Genomic DNA, 18,977 nt, shown 5'->3' with positions numbered 1-18,977 from the left:
CTAAGTGCCATGCAGGCAGGCAGGGAAAGGCAGCAGGTGGAACTCACTCCGCCTTTTGTGGGTGAATAGAGTGGAGGCATTCTTTTTAAATACCAAAACTTTTGTATTTTTGCTTTCATTTTCTACCTGTAGGCCTTTATCCTTAACCACTCACATAAAGTGTTGCGTTATCTCATTGTCATGTCCCTGTGAGAAAATGTGTTGTGAGAGTGCTTTAGGAAAATGTAGCAAGGTATGCAATTTAAGATTATTCTTAATCTTGGATGCTAAAGTTTCTATCGTATTTAATAAAATCAAAACTACTACGGGAGTATGATGGGGGGAGTAAAAGAGTTGAAGTGCTGGAAGAAATAAGACGACACAATTTGTGGGTAAAAGTGGCATCTTCTATAAACATCCCTGGAAGTTTTAGAAAGAAAGAATGCCCAGCTCTATTGAAAATCTCCATTCATCCATTATTATGGGAGAGCAGCAAGCCTAAGACGTCCATGGTGTTAGGTTATGCAGATCTGTGTGAGCTCTGGCCTTTAGGACCTAAGAAATGGCTTTAGCTCCTTCACCCATACCAAACACCATACTTGCTGATTCTTTTTATTTGCAATGTGTTTGTAAGATGTTCTTTCTCAGTCTTAGTGCTTTGTCACTGACTCAGTTGCCAGGTACAATATGATCATCTCTATGTCTGAGCATCCAAGAGAGAAGTTGGCCTTGGGTCTGTTGGCTTTTGGGAGCGGGGAGAGGGGAAGGACACTTCCTTCTGTTTGTGACAACAAAGAAAGAGCGCTGCCTTCGTGTTTTCTTACGCTATGCCTTCCAGTGCAGGCAAAGGAAACTTACTGAGCTGGGAAGACAGGCAAATTGGGGCCCTGTGTATAGAAGTGTCATCTGTGGAATGAAGAAAGGAGGGAAAAATGGCATTCCTTATTGCTTTCTGGGCTCTAATCTTTGTTCCTGTTTTATGGCATTTTTGTAAACTCTGATTCTGGATTAAATATCTGGGTTCATATAGTCAAAAATGAGGCATGAGTTCATAGCAAAGAGCGTTCTAAAATCTTTCTACATCAACCTCTCAGATATCTCTCTCTTTCTCTGTTTCTGTCTCTGTCTCTCACACACAAAAGATGCTCAAAACTAAACAAACCTTTGTTTCACTGTAGACTTACAGGTGTCTTTACCTGATCGTGGTGAAGGTCTGGGAAGAAAACAAAATGGAACTTAGACAATGTTAACAGCAGAAGTTGGTTAGACCAGGAAGTTGTCGGTAGCTTTAATGTACTCATTTTAGGGGACATTCATGCATTCATGCTGGCCAGAGGGAAAGGTCCTTCACCTGAGAAATACCTTAGAAGTGCTGTACAGCTTGAAAGAGCACCCAATCAAAGTATTCTTTGTTAAAATCCATGTGTTTTCGGGGCTTGCCCCCAAAGTTCTTGTCCCCTCTATTAGCTTAAACTTTTGAGGAATTAGCTTCTAGGTCCTTCCATAGTCTTTGCTTTTCTTTTTTGTCACCTGCATTTTCCTACCTGCCCATGTGTGTCAGATGTTTTTTCACCAAGATCCCCTTCGCATTTATCTCTGAATTTTTCTTCCCTGGGCTCAGATCATTCCACACTGCAGTATTCTATTTAAAGCTGAAAGGTTTTTGCTGTGTAGTTAGTGTGAAGGACTCTAAGCTCAATTTGCATTGTAAGTGGTAGCTGTAGGCAAGTTCATCCAGCTAAGAGGAATGCAAATGCTAAAGGACACTTACCCCAGATCCCAAGTCAGTCAGCCTCCTTCCCTCTCCCTCCCTCCCCCCTCCCTCTCTCTCTCTGTCTCTCCCTCCCTCCCTCCCTCCCTCTCTCAAGAAATGCCTGATGTGTATTTATTAAGGACATTCCAATGACTCTTCTTTTATTCTGGTTGTTAAAGTCACCACCCTTCCCTGCCTTAACCTATCTTTCTCCTCCCTTTTTAAAATTACCATCTTTGAGTATCTTCTATGTTCCAAGCACTGTGCTGAGCTTTTTATATGTACCATTTTAATATATCCAAACTCTGCTAAGTGGGGATTGTTATTTCCATTTTAAAATAAGGAAACTAAGCAGTGGAGGCCCAGAAATGTTACTAATTTGCCAAGGTCACACAGACCGTCAGGGAAGAGCGTGTCTTCAAACTCAAGACTGTCTGAAGCCCATACTGTCCCACTAGAAAATTCTATACTGTCTCATTTACCTATAACTATGAGCTATTGTTATGGGGAAGATACATGGTTTTATCTTTGTGTGTAAACTGTATTCCCATCTGGGGTAAACTTATTCGCAGGGATCATTTTGAAGTATGTATATAAGGTTATATATGAGGAAAAACATGGGTGGGGTTGGAATAATCACTAAAACAAAAACACAATGGTTTTATTGGCTTTTTCAGATATGGAACTGAGTTTCCTAACCAAGGGTTCATCTTTCTCAAATCTCTTTGATCTGTATGTGGATTTCTTTCTATATTTTTAGACTTGTTAGAACCAACTAAAACCCTCTTTCCATTAGAGCAGTCTGAGAGTTTTCTAGATTAATCTCCCTACTCACAAATGGGGCCACAGACAGAATAATCTATATAGGTGGCATTTACAGGAATGGCAATCTGGATAGAAGGGGAAGTCAAAGAACGTATTTTAAAACAACCACTGTGTTCTCAGTTTTCTTAGCTGTAAAATGGGAATAGCAATAGAACCTGTGCCACAGGAAAAATTATTTAATACAGAGAAAACACTCAAGACAGCACCTAATACAAACCCAGACCTCAGTAAATGTCCTCAATATATTATAGCTGTTGTTATTATTACATAAGCTGCAAGCACTGTTTTTCCTTGGATTGTATTGATTTTGGCTGATCTTGAGGAGAAGAGCTAGTGGAGATGGCAGAGAGGTCATTAAAACCCACCAGTCTTTTCTTGGCTCAGCTACTAGCCAGGGAGCTTGCCATTTATTAATGTGCCTTAATGTCCCTGCCGGTTTTATTCTCACAGCAAGTAAGTTCTGTCTTCTCTCAGAGGCCTTAAAAAACCCATATACTGTTTGTATATGTTATAGGAAGAACAAATTCATTTGTTCCATGTACCTCTTTCCAGTAATTCATTCTGCCTTTAATTCCTTGAACAAATGTTAATTGACTTTCTGGAGAGGTGTTCTAGCATGTTCCAGTACAGATATGGTTTCTATCCTCATGGAGCTTTCAGTCTAGTGGAGGAGGCAGACATTAAATCAATAATTTTGCAAATAAATATATAGTTATCAATTGTGATAAATGATATTCAGGAAGAACACAGGGTGCCTTGAGATCATATGCAAGGCAAAAAGGCAGATCTAACTTAGATTGGGGGCTCAGAGACAGCCTCTCTGAGAAAGTTTAAGCTGAGAACTAAAGAATGAGTCAGGAATTAACAAGAGCTGAAGGTATTTCAGGTAGACGGGACAATAGGTACAAAGCCCAGAGATGTTAAACAGTCGGACAGATTCAAGGAATGGAAAGGTGCCTCTGGCTGCAGCATAAGGGACAAGAGGAAGCTTGATGAAAATGAGACTGGAGCCTGAGTTTACTTTGGGATGTACCCAAAACAAGAAAGATTAAGGCGAGCATAAAGGGATGGATAAATGGTAGATGTATGATAAAGCAAGTAGAAAATGTTAATGATAAAATGTCAGTCAGTGGATATTCACTGTAAATTTTTTTTCCAACTTTGCTTGTCTATCTGGAAATTTTCATTATAAAATGCTAGGAAAAGAGACTGAAGAGGTATTTAGGGACCAGATCACATTGAGCTTCGTTGACCATAAGGAGTTTGGATTTTTTCCAAAGATGGATCGAAAGCCATTAAAGGATTTTGGTCAGAGGGGGACTATGATCAGGTTTGTTTTTGCAAAGCTTAGTCTGGCTGCTATGCAGGGTGGGGTCATAGGGCTGGGCAGGAAGTGAACAGGAGCCAGCAGGGAGCTAATTAGGAGGCTATCCTCTGATAGTGGCATCAGTAGAGATGGCGAGAATTAAACAGATTGGAGATACACTGTAGAAGAAGAATGGCTAGGATTTACCTGGTGGGATAGGTTGGGTAGAAATGGAGAAGTAGATGGAGACAGTGTGAAGCATGACTGCCGGGATGTTGCCGTAAGAATGGATGCATCACAGGGCACTTCACCGAAACTGAAAAAGACTTTGGAAATTGATTCATTTGAGGGGCATGTGAGACATCTATCTCCCAGGGAGCCTTTCAGATTAGCAGTTGGATATCTAGGTCAAAAGTAAGATCTGGACTAGACGTATAACTTGGGATGTCACCAGCAGATGAAAGGTCTTTAAAACCACGTGACTAGATGAGATGTCTAGGAGAAGAGCACCCAAGCAGAACTTGAGCCAATGAGTGAAAAATTACAAGGCAACTGATCTTGGCTTGGTTTAAAGAAATGGTAACAAAAAGTACCTCTCAGTGGAGTGCCTTGGTAAGCAGAGTTAACCACATACTGAAATTGTTCAAATCACGCTATGTGACCATTTCTCAGCAAGAAGAGTCCAATCTTGGGTAGATTGAGTTTAGAGGGTCTCTCAACTTGAGATCTGTGGGATCTGTGAAATGTGATAGCTTCTGAGGGGCACAAGAATAAAAGCGAGGAAGTAAAAGTCCCTGCTTTTCCCACGTACCCATGTTCAAGGAAGAGAGAAGCTGTGATGAATAAAACTGGGAAGGTACATGAAGATGACATTTGATATGAAGATGCTGGGAAGGCATTGGAAAAATAAGTGGAGGTGGTATGATGGAGAGCCGCCTTGTAGTTCCTTAAGTTGCTTTGGTATATTTGTATGCAAATGCCAGGTCAGAATAGTATTTCCAATGCATATGGATGAGTATTTGAGTTCTCTGCTGTTCTCGGAAAACTATGAAATGGAAGGTGGGCAGAAGCTGCCTTATACTATTATAAATGACCTTTCTGGGGATGGGAAATGTTCTGCTACTAAACGTAATAACCAGAGTGCATTGAAAATCACTAGCAAGTATGCATTATTAGCATCCGGGTGTCCCCAGGGGCAATCCCGAGCCCTTTATGAGGGTTGGTCAGAAACGTACCAGTGAACCTGGGGTGAATAATATTAGGCTAGTCCTGTCAAAATATTGGTGATGCTCCATGAAAAGAGCACAGCTGTAGACTGACATTCCTAGACTCTGGCATTTGCATTTACGAGGAAACGAAGGGTCCAATTTAGACAGTTAGCTGAGGGTAAAGAACTAAGGTTTCTTGAGTACTGTCAGTGTTTCTCATGTGTTTACTCATTTAATCGCCTTCCACAGCTCTGAAAGAATGGTTGCATTACCCTCATTTTTCAGAATAAGAATTTTGAGGTTTGGATTCGCAAAGAAACTTGTGTTAAGGGGACATACTTGTAAGTGACAGAACCAGATTGGAATCCATGACCGCCTGGCCTCCAGGCATGTGCTCTTTGTCCACCCCTGCTGCCTCTTGTCGGATTTTAGGGGGACAGAAATGCAGACCGCGTTCTACCCTCTGCATACACCCCCCAGTGCCCATTCAATGCTGCTCAACTCACTTGGTCCATCTCCTCCCAGTACGGCCGTGCACCTTTCTCTTTGTCCTTCAGGGAAGGAGCTGAATTCCCCCACCTAACCCCAGAACCTTAGCTGACCTCCACCTATAGGTTTAGTCTACTCTCTAAGAAATGAAGGAAAATATTTATCAAATTGATCAATCAAAATGTGAAAATTAGCTGGACTTTTATAGCTTTCTCCATGTCACTCGCACTGCAGTTCCCAGACCAAGTTGATCTCCTGGAGCAAAGCAAAAGGAGTGGGACAGAGGCAGCTGTGTGATGGCCGATATTCTTTTTTGCACATAAATGTGGAGGTGTCTGAGGCCTCATTGTGGCCAGGGCAGCTCTGCAATGCTGCCTCTCCTCATCCCCCATTAATAAGACGAGTTTTACTTTCACTAACCTTGTCATCTTTACTACCAAATTTCCTTCTTTTGCCTTTTCAGTAGAACTCTAGAATCAGGCTAAACATCACCTCTGACATAATAACAGGCCAGTTCTGACATAACCATCCCATTGGAAGCACAGATTCTTTGTACAAGACTATTGGGAGCTTTGACTTAAATAATCCAGGAACCCTTGAATTCTTATGCTCCAAGTTCACTATTGAAAGAGTTGGGAGTAATAATGATAGGATATGCATGTGTGAAATCCATCGAAAACTAATTAGTATTAGTTGGTTTTTTTGCCGAAAGGGTCATGGTGGATAATGGAAAAAGATGGGACAGTAGAAGGGGAAGTCAGATGCTCAGGTCTGTGCTTTAGAAGAAAGAGATGGGGTTGCTTACAGCAAATGAAAAGAAATGAAGAAGACGGTGGGCAAGGGGCACAAACATGCATGGCCTCTCAGGATCTGGAGGGACCCCTACAGGCAGGTTTATAACCTGAGAAAGTTGAGGTTAGATGGGATGTGCCAAAGAGCCCCTTACCTGTGAGAAGATGTATTCCAAGTGTACTGGGCTTGATGCTGTGGGACTGACAGCCTCCTCCATCATGCATTGCTGATTCTGCCACTCTAAATCCGTGTTAAGTGACGAACCTGAAGTAGTCACAGAATGGCAGGCCGCCTCCCCCACTTCATGGAGGGTGATCAGCCCTGTGACACACAACAGATGTAGAAAAGCTGGAAAGGGCTCTAAAAGGGAATATTGCAGCAAGATGCTGAGCACCCCCAGGTGGTCTGAAAGACAACTCGGATCCCTAAGTAGGAAATATCACCAGGAAGTGTCTCACTAGGAAGTGTTTTACTAAAGAGGAGAGCTGTGCAAGAAACTGCAGAGAGTAACATTGTTCATGTAACTTTGCAGAAGTCAAGCTGGGGCTGGGGACACCCAAGTCAGGAGGTCTGTTGGGTTACAGCAGCTGTATTCTTGTCATTTGCATTTCTCTCTGTCTTTATGCCTTTATTTATAAGGCAAATAATGCATAAATGCCTTCTTACTTGAAAGGTTTCACACATTACAGAAGTAGATAAAGCAAATTATGAACACCCTCCATCCCAGACACACGCCATTTACTTGCCTGGTCGGTACCATTGACGGTGGTTGGGTCGGCTTCGTCAGAGCCACCTTTCTATGCATGGTTATACACTTAAATATACATGTACTGATCTCCATTGTGGGGGTGGGGTTGGTTTCTTTGGATCACAGAATGCATATTGTTTTATTTGCACTTTGTTTTCTTCTCCCACTAGATATGTATCTGAAAGATCCTTTCATATCAGGACACCTACGTCTGCCTTGTTCTTTCTAATGGCTGAATAGTGACCACGGTCTGACTGTACCATAGTTTCTTTAGTAATTCCCTTGTGGATGAATGGAAAATTGTTCCCAGCTTTTTATGTTACATAAGATGCTGCAGTGTTTATTCCTGTATATATGCTTCTGTTCAAATGTTCTCCTTCCTGAGTTTAATCATCTTTAAAGCCAAGATATTGGTTCCCATTTCTTAGAGAAATGGTAAAAAGGATTCTCTGGTCCTCCATTTGTTCTCTAACTAACCTTGGATAAGTCATTCAACCTCGCAAACTTGAATTTCCTAATGTATAAAATGGGAATACCTATTTATGTGCACAGTACTGACTACATCACAACCACTGAGGATTTAAGCATCACTAACAAATAATATTGATTGCTGGCAGTTGTGGAGGACGTATTATTGCCAGGGGCAAACTTTGGGCTTTAAAGAATTCTTCCCATGTAATCCTCACAGCTTTATAGGTTGATACTGACCTTATACCCCTTTACGGGAAAAGTTGAGGCAGAAGGAGATCACTACTTGTCCAAGGTTCCCCAACGGTAAGTGGCAGAACGGAAGTCAGTTCCAGGTCTGTCTGATAGTCAAGCCCCTATTCCTAAATTCTGCAGCGGGTCATCTCATCAACATAGCGTATGGACACACCTGTTTAAAACAAAAGTCATGATGTTGACACGGAGGAAAGTCGATTCGTTTCTGTAAAGAAATATGCTTTTGAACCAATACCAATACAGAGAGTCCAATTTTTATCAAGACTTTGAAAATGAATGGAGGGAGGATTAGAAGGCAATGCAGTGTTCTAAGCAGTGATGTGGATTATATTATAAGTGGATATTGTTCCCAGTCCTGCCACCATAATTAGTCACTTTTACTCTCTGGGCTTCAGTTTCCTAGTGTACTAAAATGTGGTTGAAGATGGGAGAGGGGAAGCATGCTCTGTCCGGCTGTGAGTTTCTGTGACGCACTGCTCTGTGTGTGATCATCTAGAGTCCTTGGTATGTTCTGACATTGGGCTCCAGAGGGCACTGGGGGACAGAAGCATAGGCTTTAAATGGCCCCAGGACTCCAGGCCTGGGTGTACTTACTGATGGGTCAGATCATGATCATCCTTCTGGCAAGAAGGCTCTGGTGCAGCCAAGAGGCAGAGCCAGAAAGGGAAGCGTCTCTTTGCCAAAAGCTGCTGCAGATGGAGGAGCCAGTCTGTCTGGGCGGCCCATGGCTTTGAGAGGAGCCATTTGGCAAAGTTGTTGGCAGGAGCTGCCTTGCAGCATGAATGCTGGAGACTGTCCTGGGCTGGAGTGAATCAGGGATGCAGCAAAGGTGGCTGGTGGAACAAATAACCATCTGGTGAGCAGGCCACTGTTCATCTTGCCGCACTGACAGGGAGGAGCCAGTGCCAGTCATGGGGAGGCCAAGCTCCCAATGACACGATCTGATAGGCACAATAGAATTTCTCCTCTGCTGTTGTGTACTCCATGGAGGGGGTTATAAACCCCGTGTGAACCGGGTTCTTTCAGAAATCAGGAAGGCTCCCATTTCTCCCACTGATCCAAAGTAGGAAAGGAAAGTCATCAACTCAAATGAAATCTACTTGTTTTATTAATTGCTGTGCAGGTTGTGCTGAGGACTACGGTGAAGTGCAAGTTCTTGTTCTTAAGCATCTTTCCATCTCTTTGGGCAGGTGACACTCTGTCCTTCTCAACGTGTACCTAACCTTATGCCAGGCTGTGTGAGTCTGTGCTGTGTTTGCCTCTGTTACCACGTGGTAGTTGAGATGGTAGAACCAGAGCCTGCCTGGCTCTACACCCACCTCCAGCAGCCCTGGCTCTGTGGCGTGCACAGATCTTGCTACATCTCTGATTGTTTTCTTTCTTCCCAAAATGTGTTTTATTGGGATGGTTTCCCACTCATCATGATTCAGTGCTTTTAGTGCTGCTTCCTTCTGAAGGAGCATCCTTCTCTAAGCCTTCATCTCCTTACCTGTAGGCTGACAAAGGACAGTGGAGCAGCCAACACACAAAACCACTGGCTAAAGATGGTGGTGATTTTATAGCATCCTGGGCAGTTCACATCTATGAATTAGGAACTGGGGCTCCGCATCAGGTGCTTCCACTTGTGTTTCCTCCTCTCTCCTGGAGAGGGATGAAGGAGATCCTTGGTGAGAGGCCTGTTCCCATGGGGAGGTCATCATTACCAGAAAGGCTCTGATTGTTTTCTCACCTATAAAATATGGCAGGGGATGAGGCAACGTACACCCCCACCCCCGCTAACATGTTATTATTTATGCATGAGAATTAAGTGAATATTAAAGAATCCCTCTCATTCCATGCATTTGGGACCAATAGTTGATGGTAAATTGGAAAAGTTAAGTCAGAGAATCATTAAAAAAGGATATATCTTTTTAAAACATCATTGCCTAAATTTGATGAAGAGCCCATTGAAGAATCAAAGCTTAATCTTTGTGTACGAGTCTTCTGATTGGGGGTTATCACGTTTTTCTTACACAAACCACACCCAAAATGAGAAAGACCATATCTAAGTTTGGTTTCCTTGAGTCTGACTGAGACCACAGACCTCAGAGAAGCAATCTTATTACAGATCCTTCTGGATTTTTATGATTGCCTCCAATATTTTCTCTCTCCCACATTTAATTCAACAATTCTTTATCGTCTCTTAAAAGCATTCTATACATAGTTTTCCTATGAAACAATCGTTCTTTTTCTTTTCACACCATTCTTTTCATCACCTTCCATGATATTTAATTAAATTACAAGTATCACTGGTGTTAAGAGATTTTGGAACAAACACATTGACTCTCAGTAAACACATAGGTCAACCAGAAGCAGCAGGAGTATGCCTGTGAACCAGAGATTATCCTACTAAATTAGCTGTGCCTATACAGCATGCTGTAGGCCTCTTTTACAGAGAGAATGAAAGGCATTGTTCTTATCCAGTGAGTCAGCTACTTAGAGTCCTGTTAAAAGAGCTTCTATTGTAATCATGAGGAGGAAGAGCCATCATATACTGAGTGCTTGCTGTGGACCAGGAATTGAGTTACATACTCTACATGTACTATATTTTATGTATATATGTATGTGTGCTGTACTAGATTGATGTATGTGTGTATATATATGTACATATATGGATATAGACACATGAATATATGTGTCCATCTAGATCATTTAATCCTTACAACCATCAGAAGTATCTACAATTAAAGTTGAATTAGGTGAGTCTTTTAGGTCTTTTTCACCGTTGTCTATCCATAACCTTATACAGTACCTGGCAAATAACACACATTACATGTTTATTAAGGAAAAGTGAATGGATTTCTGTTTTAATGATGATGAAACTGAGGCTTAGAGAATTTGTGTAATCAGCAGACTCAGGACTTGAATGCAGGTATGTCTGATGCAAAAATGTATGTTCTTAAGAACAAATTTAGGTGTATTACAATGTTTATTTTTTACAAAGCCCTTGGACATATATTTTGGATCCCGTATTGCCTTATAAATAACCTTCTGATAGGATAAAAAAATTGGTATCATCTCCACTTTGTACAGGTATGTAAATGTTCAAGAACAGGGTTAGTAAACTTACTGTAAAGGGCTAGTAATTATTTTAGGCTTTGCTGACCATATGGGCTATGTCCCCAGTACTCATCTCTGCCGTGTTAGCATTGGGTGTGGCTATATTCTAGCAAAACTCTATTTGCAAAATCCAGTGGTGGCCCAGTGGACTGTAGTTTGCTGGCCCTGTTCTGAAAAAGTGTTTGGAACCCAGTGGAAGTTCAAAAAATGTTTCTTTTCCAAGTGAGTGGTTGCAGTAAGTGCTAGAGGGAAGCTTAACTGAGCAGGAATGGCTTAGTGAGGAAAGACAGGTCTTGGTGAGATTGTGACAGGTGGAGAGGAGTGGCAGAGGATTTCCTAATGGGGAACGGAGTCTTGTGTGATGGTAGGAGGCAAAAGGAAGCGAGGAAAATGGTATGTTGTTTGAGCAAATGAGTGGAAGACGAGAGATGTAACAGACTGTTTGATAGCCTATTAGAAACCCCGCACATAACCACACCTCTTCTAAGTAGTGTCCCTCCATTATTTACTCAGCAGTCATTTAAAAAATATTTATTATATACTAGGCACCATGCTAAAAAAAAAACAAAAAAGAAAAGAAAAGGTGTATAATGAGAAAGAAAGAAACAGACATACACCCTGCTGTCATAGAGCTTGTATTCTATTGGGAAGATACACATTAAATACACAGACATAAGAACATGAATATAAATCTTGTTAAGTATTACACAGGGAAAGAAAAGAGGCTATGAGAGAACTTACATGTTCACTGATGAAAACTTGGACTATAAAGTGTAAAAAAAAATATCAAGTTTACCGGTATCCCCAGACATAATCATTATAAACACATTTTGGTGTATTTTCTTCCAGTGTGTGTGTGTGTGTGTGTGTGTGTGTGTGTGTGTGTGTCAGAGAGAGGGAGAGAGAGTAAGAGAAAATAATGAATACTGGAATTATATGTAAAATGATATATCTATTGTTTTATTTGTTCTTGTCCCATATACAATACCGTGAGCATTTTTCTGTAACATCCTTTAGTTAAACCATAATTTTACCAATCACCTAATGCTGGAGATTTAGAGGTAGTCGCATTGTCACGGATTTTTTGTGTTTAAGTTCAAATCAGGAAACATGGGTAAAGATGGGAAAAAAAAATCATAAACATAGAGCCATGAAACTTGAATTTGATCCCATCGCCCTTGTTCTTTTCCAAAGCCCCAGGTACTTTTACTTGTTCTGAGAGAGAGGCAAGCTCAGTCCTCAGCCTCTGCCATTGAATACGTGCATGGGTGAATGGCTTATTCTCTGGGATTCGGTTGCCCACCTATATTAAATAAAACCTTGACGTTCATGGTTTCAAGGTATCATTTGTAGATAAGTGTATGGAAATGTTAATTTTCCTCAAACTGGTAAGTAGGGAACTTCAAAGAATGATTGACCCAGTATGACAACCAGCAACGTTGCTTGATGCCTTAGTCTCTTGTGGGGTTCAAATTTGCTATTTCTGAAAGCTATGTTAACTTTTTGTTGTTGTTGTTAATACTGTGTGTGGTTGAATGTGATTTGAACCCAGGCAAATCTGAGCAAATCAGACTCTGTCATTGGCTTAGACTTTTATGCCTCTCTAGCTTTCTCCAAAAATTGGGAGCATGATTTGAGGTAAATGAAAAGTGCAAATCTTATAAACTACCAGTGGGATTATATTTTTAGTGAGTGATTTTTTGGGTCCATTTTCAAAGCATATTGTCTGTCTGCATTTCAGCAATCTTTGGGGAGCGTTGCTGGGAGTCAATTTGAAGTTTCAGCTCTTTTTGTGTGCATTTTAGGGCATTTTTCTTCCTCAGAAGTGTCTTGAGGTATTGAAGTGAGAATACTAAGTTTTTTGAGACTTTTTCATGTGAATTTTTTATGAAGTTTTAAAAATGGTACACAGGTTAGAACCTAAGTGGGCAGTAGATAAAATTTAACGGATTCATGGATGGAAGGATGGGTAAGTGGATGGATAGTTGAAGATTTGTGGTGGTTAGTACGTGATCCAGTTGCTTCGTCCGAGGACTAAATGTTAAAGCAGCCTCTAGAAACATCAAGTTTCAAAGATGATTTGGAATTGTAATATTAAAATCTAACGTCTCATACCCTTTCTCCTCTGTCTGGAAGGCAAGGGCAGGCGGGATGGGCTGAGAGAATATTAATTAGGGCAGTGCAGATCCACGGGGACGTGCTTCCAGGAATTCACCAATGGTGATAGTTTAGAGGGAGAAGATGTGACAGAGGAGAGAAGATGGAACCCTGAGCTAACACACTGGGACAGTTCAGTGCTTGCAACTAACACCTCTTGCAATGATAAGTATCTAATTCAATTCCAGTTCTGTAGGATTAGCTTGGCCGGTGGGGGTGGGGGGCGGAGGGGGAATTGGTGTAGTCAGAACCCTCTGGTCGCTTTATCGGACGTAGGGAGATAGTCTTGGGTGCAGTTCTATTTGTGAACAAGGTATATTTCCCTACAGGTTCTCTGACCCTTTGCAGGTTCAGAGATTAAACACTTGCTAAGGTCTCCCCAGGACCCGGAGAACTCTGTGCGCGTGGTGAAAACGGCAAAAGCTGTCTGATTATCACATTGCGCTTCTGCTGCCAACGTGCTTACTCAGTCCCTGAGCTTCCTCAGCACAATTTGAGATGGAAATTTTCCGATCAGAATTTTTCCTATAAGTCTTACAAACTTGGGTTGGAGCCCGGTGTGCAGGCCAGGTTTTTTTTCTTTTTCCAGTTACTTGACAAGCAGGCTGCCTTTGAGTCACTCATATGGATGGCCTTGATCTAGACACTGGCACACGCTGAAAGGCAAAACTTATTTTCCTACTTTTGCTTGACCCTTTAAGAAGATTGGTCTGTTCACAATTTTCTCCTGTGTTTATGAACTTTAATGTTTCCTACCTGTCCCCTCATTTCCTGAGTCTTTCCTCACTGATTTGCAGACCAACCAGGCTGGCATGTACTGGGTCCTCACTACCCCAGGCCATTCCTGCTTCCTGCCCCAGGTGTGCTGTTTCACCTTCCCTGGTACCTACAAGGCCTGCCTCAGAGCCCCATTTTCCCATAAAGTTTTTCCTGAATTCCTCAAGTGCTTTAATCCTAACAACAATCCAATGAGCTATAGGTATTATCCCCATTTCATCAATGTGAAAACTGAGGCCCAAGTTCCATCAGCCAGCCAGAAAGAGGTGGACCTGCATATTACCTCCACAGCCAGAAAGAAACTCCTGGAAGGCAGTCATCACATTTTTGCTCCATTAGTCTGTCCTACAGAGGACAGTGCAGTACTTGGCACACAGGTACTTAGTAAATGGTTTTTGGACTTGATTTGATTGATAATGTCTCTGTAGTTAGGACCACAGCGAGTTACATACTCTTTACTTGGGAGTTTAAACTTGTAGATCCCTCTAAATGTGTTGAGGCCAGGTTCTCCTACCCATACTACAATTTAAAGATATAGGGGAGATGTCAAAAGATGTGCTATATTATTGTTGCAATCACTTGGAAACTGTGCCAGCTAATTAAACGCATAGACTATTGTTTGTTCTTTAATCCATTCATTGTTTATATGTTTGTTCTTTCATTGTACTCTCACTGTTCAGCAAGTATTGATCGAGCAATTGAAACCTCGTTTATGTCACATGATAATATCAGTATAAAAATATATGTAAAAGATTATTAACATTGATTATGGAGGGAGGGGAGAAGTAAGTAAAAATAAGACTACTAAAAAATTAAAGGTAGCCAGTTCCAATGTAAAAAGCGTATGTATAGTGTGATTCCTCTTATGCAGACTTCTGTGTGTATAAAGAATCCCATGAAAAGAATGGCTACCAAAATATTAATGATGGTTATCTCAGGTTGGTGGAATCTTAAGTGATTTTCACTATTTATGTTTTCTATAATGTATGGCCGTTTTAAAATAAGTATGTACATTATTTACAAAAAAGAAACATGCTATCATTATGGTGAAAAATAATTCATGAGCATTTACTATGTGCAAAGAACTAGTCTTTGGATATCAGTGTAGTAATGTTCACCTGAGTTCTTCCTTTTACTTTGAAGTCACATTAATAACTTTTCAAATGAAAATCAGTTTGAAACCCGGAAGAGTAGTGATAAGTGGACACTAGTAAATGTCAAATTCTGTAACCAGAATCCCTTTCAAGCTCTCTTATAGGTCTGGGTGAAAAGGCTTTGGCAATGAGGTTGGCCGTTTGTTTCAGAGCCCCTTTGGTCCTTGTGTCTTGGCTGAAACTATAAAGATAAGATGATATCTCTGACCTCAGCCAATCATTTCATAAGGGGGGCTGGGAAAGGATCTGGATGAGTCAGTGAAAATCAATTGCAGTGATGGAAAAGCCATCTAAGTAAAAATGTCCTAGAGCCCATGGGTCAGAGACAGCCCCCCTCTGCCCATGAAGGATCTCACAGTCTGTGTTTATTGACACAGAAGGTGGTTTTAATTACCCTGAAGGAATTTCTGGCATGTTTTGCCAAAGTCAGTCTTAAGATGTTCAATCAGTGGATTAGTGATAACCAGACCTACTGGTAGACGTCTGCACGTAGGGACAGCTGGTCAAGTGTAGCGTATAGCAGCGTGACTTAGTGACAGAGCATAGGTATGTTTTATAAGAGAAATGAAAGCAAGAAGATACCACTATCCACTCATGAGATGATCTTGGCTTTGGAACATATGGCATGTTGTATGTTTGAGAATCAATCCTTGGTTTCCTTTGCAGTCAATGATCATGATTTAAGCAACCTCCACAACCTTTGTTTTGGGAATACTGAAAGCAGACTTGGTAAGATGACCTAGAGCCAGAGTTTGAATGATTAATCAAGAATCAGCTTTTTATAGCCCCACAACTAGTGCCTTGAGAGAATTAATACAACTTTCCAAATATAGGCCCAAGGAAAAATCTATACTTACGATCTTTAGTTATACCTGTTTGCGTTGACCTACAAAGTATTTTAAGAACTAGAATAAGAAAAGCGTGATGATGGTGTCACATCACAAAGCCATTTTAATCTGTTAATTAATTTGAGGGGAAACCATAGTCCAAGATAAATGTAAAGGCACCACATAAATTGTTTCCTTGATTTTTTACACGTTTGCTCTTGAATCTCTTGGTTGAATCCTTCCAATAGGATGTAAAAACAGTCAATAGTACTAAACACTGTATTCGTTCATCTCTCCAATTTTAACTCCAGGTGGAATTTCTTTTTTCTCTCTGCATAAAACTGTCCTTCACACTATCCCCGGTTCACTAGTCTCCCAACTCATCTCCCAAATTCTACTCTTTAATGTACATGCAAGGGAGAAAAACTTGGTACCTTGAAATCTGAATAGAAACCCAATGGCATCTTTGGCAAAATACATTGAGCCCCCTTTGTTGCACAACCTAGAGTGTCTCTGTCCTGCTTAGTAAAATAGCAGTTTGGTGATGCTCCTTTCTGCTTGTACAGAAAGGTTTCTCAGGCCATTTCATACTGACATTCACTGACCTGGGGTTTTGTCAGGCTTATAGGGAAGTAAGGCCATTGGAAATGAATCCCTCTTAACTGTCAAAACAACTGAGCAAATAGTTCCACCTGCAACTCTTTGTGACACCTGATAATTATCAGTTTTAAATAATCCCCCTTCCTCTTGCCTTTTGAAGTTGTCAGTGAACCAACTTGGCTAAATTGTAAGCAACGAAGTTACGTAAAATAGTAATGCCATCTTATGTTTGCCAAAGGGTTTTATATTTCCACGAAGTAGTTACTATTCTTATCTACTATGCACTACAAATTTGGAGAATGAGTTTTATTGCTTTTCATTTCCTCAACGAGGAAACTGAGGTCCAGGGGAGTTAATCGACTGGCCCATGATCACACGGCTGACTTGTGGTGGAGACAAGACTGAAGTCCGGAGATTCCCAGGCCTAGGATAGAACTCTTCCCATGACACTAGAATACAAACCAAACCAACTTTCATTGAACTCAAATCGTGCAGTCTTGGAAAAGAAGTGTTCATTCTTGCTGACTCTCTCAGCGAGGTGTTGACCTACATCCTGAGCATGAGGTCCTTTGGATAGAGTTCTGTGGCCTTGGGCAAGTTATTTACCCTCTCAAAACCCAGTGGTATAGCCTTTGAGTGTTGGGTTCAGGTGTGAGGTGTCTCATTTCTAAGGTCATTCGTTGTGACTGTTGCCAAAGAGAAGGTGTCTTGGGGCCACACTTCCTGGCCAGTGGTGCAAGCCTCAAAGAACTAAGAGTTGGTGATTTTAACGATGTGGAAAAGCCAGTGAACTTAGTTCCGTTTCACAACTGCGTACCCAAATATCTAGCTCACAAATCCCTGTCATGTGGAACAAGTAAGAAAACAGGGCAGACAGACCATTGCTATCTCTGGAAACATGGAAAGACAGGAAAGCTACATTTACTCAGTGGTTTTTATGTACTCAGTACATCTTTTGCTTCATTTCCATTTAATTATGTGAGCAGTAAGTTCTTTACTAAAAAGGTAGACTTATTACTTAAATCCTCTAACTGTAATTGCCCGTATATAAAATTGGGACAATACTGTGTTTACCCAAAAATAAGACCTACCCTGAAAATAAACCCCAGTTAAGATCTCAGCCAAAGGGGCGCATTTAGTACCTTATCACGATGTTCCAGAAGAAGATGACATGACTGTAATTGAATAAATGTAGATTGTTGTACATGAAAAAAAATAAGACATTCCCTGAAAATAAGCCCTAATGGAGCAAAAATGAATAGAAGACCCGGTCTTATTTCCAGGGAAACACAGTAATAGTAACCACCTTCTGTGATTGCGAGTATTAAGTGAGACCGTAGTTGTGCATTGGTTAGTTCAGAACCTGACATAGATTGAACATTCAGTAAATGGTTGTTTGGTTGTTTTTAGTATTTCTAGAAGCCTTAAATGGTCATAAGTATTATTTGCACTGGACCATACATCCTTTTGACCTCCAAATCCCCAGAGTTCAGGGTCATACTAAAAAGTATGTAGGCAGACCTCAGAGATATTGTGGGTTTGGTTCCATACCAGCTCAGTAAAAGTCAAAATCCTTTTGCTGGTGGAGGGTCTTGCCTTCAGTTTGTTTAAAAAAACAAAACAACAACAACAAAAATGCAACATCTGTAAAGCGCGATAAAGCAAAGTGCAATAAAACTATGTATGCCTGTACATCAGTGGTTCAGAATACTGACTCTGGAGGTGGCTCGGTTTGTACCGTGGCTCCATCACTTGCTAGTTCTGTGGCCTTGGGCAAGTTATTTACTCTCTCAAAACCCAGGTGCCTCTTCTATAGAATGAGGATAACAATGCTTAACTTCTTAAGGTTGTTTGTTGTGAGTTCAGGAGGCATACATGGTTTTATTGCACTTCTCTTTATTGTGCCTCACAGATGTTATGTTTTTTAAAAATTGAAGGCAAGACCCTCCACCATCAAAAAGATGATGACATACTTTATTGCAGTGAACTCTTTACTGCAGTGGTCTGGAACCAAACCTGCAATATCTCCGAGGTCTGCCTGTATTAAATATGACAGTGCATGTAATGTGCTCAGGACAGTCCCCAGTGCATACCGTGTTTCCCCAAAAATAAGTCCCAGTTAAGATCTCAGCCAGACAGACGCATTTAGTACCTTATGACGATGTTCCAGAAGATGACATGACTGTATGAAGAAATGCAGATTGTTGTACATGAAAAAATAAGACATCCTCTGAAAATACACCCTAATGCATCTTTTGGAGTAAAATTAATATAAGAGCTGGTCTTATTTTCGGGGAAACATGGTAGTATGTAGTAACTAGTAAATAATGTGAGACTGTATTCTCATTAATATTAGTACAGTTATCTGTATGTCCTAAAACATAATCATACCTTTCAAAAGAGTTATTTTTATTACGAAACAAAGGAGAAATAAGTTAACACCCCAACCTTAATCTTTGAGCCAGTCAGTATCAGTTCTGGCTGGTGGTGATCGATCCCTTTTAAATAATAAATATAATCTCAAATAATAGTAAGTGAAA

General features: G+C 40.9%; 1 protein-coding gene across 6 annotated transcripts in view; it reads left to right on the top strand.

Moving 5' to 3' along the window:
- The window catches only part of PPP2R2B (protein phosphatase 2 regulatory subunit Bbeta), a 406,024-nt gene that overhangs the window by 143,471 nt on the left and 243,576 nt on the right, over positions 1-18,977 (top strand). The window lies entirely within an intron of this gene.

This window comes from Rhinolophus ferrumequinum, chromosome 24 (assembly GCF_004115265.2).
Source record: "Rhinolophus ferrumequinum isolate MPI-CBG mRhiFer1 chromosome 24, mRhiFer1_v1.p, whole genome shotgun sequence".
Lineage (NCBI taxonomy): Eukaryota > Metazoa > Chordata > Mammalia > Chiroptera > Rhinolophidae > Rhinolophus > Rhinolophus ferrumequinum.
The sequence above is the reverse complement of the archived record's forward strand: the minus strand, read 5'-3'. Positions and strand labels throughout refer to the sequence as shown.